The sequence below is a fragment of the Sinocyclocheilus grahami genome, unplaced genomic scaffold, assembly GCF_001515645.1.
Source record: "Sinocyclocheilus grahami isolate Dianchi unplaced genomic scaffold, SAMN03320097.WGS_v1.1 scaffold3349.1, whole genome shotgun sequence".
Lineage (NCBI taxonomy): Eukaryota > Metazoa > Chordata > Actinopteri > Cypriniformes > Cyprinidae > Sinocyclocheilus > Sinocyclocheilus grahami.
Genome location: NW_015508487.1, coordinates 1 through 566, shown reverse-complemented (window position 1 = coordinate 566; position 566 = coordinate 1).

Here is a 566-nt window from a genome sequence, read left to right as displayed (position 1 = left end):
ATTTTTACAGTATTTGTGATCAAATAAATGCAGCCTTGCTGAGCATACGAAACTTTTAAACAGTAGTGTATTTCAGTTAAATTCAGGATCAGTTCAGTTTTTACTGTACAGTTTTGCTCCAAAGCAACATTTTAGAGAATATAAAGTAAGAAAGATGAAAAGAGAAGGGATGAAAAACAACGATCTGAGGATGTAATGGACTTTCAGCCTTCAAACGAGCTCTGTTATCCGCAATCGCCAACACCTTCTGAGCACTTCAGTCCCTTACGCCCGTCTTTGTGACAGAAGTATTTAGCCTTGAGATTACATGAAATATCAGCTGAAAGGCTGAGACACTGCGGCATGCACACGAGACAGAGCTCGTTCAAACAGATCCTCCAGACGCCGTCGAGTCTTTATGTGGCTTTGTCTGATGTCGTTTCTCCTCGGACCTCCAGCCTTGAGTCCATCTGTCCCTGCTGGATCGTTTTGCCCATAAAAACACTCTATGGAAATCTCTGAAGCACTCGAGACAGAGAGACGAGACAAGGATGTCCAGGCCTTGGGTGAGAGATATCCTGCAGCCA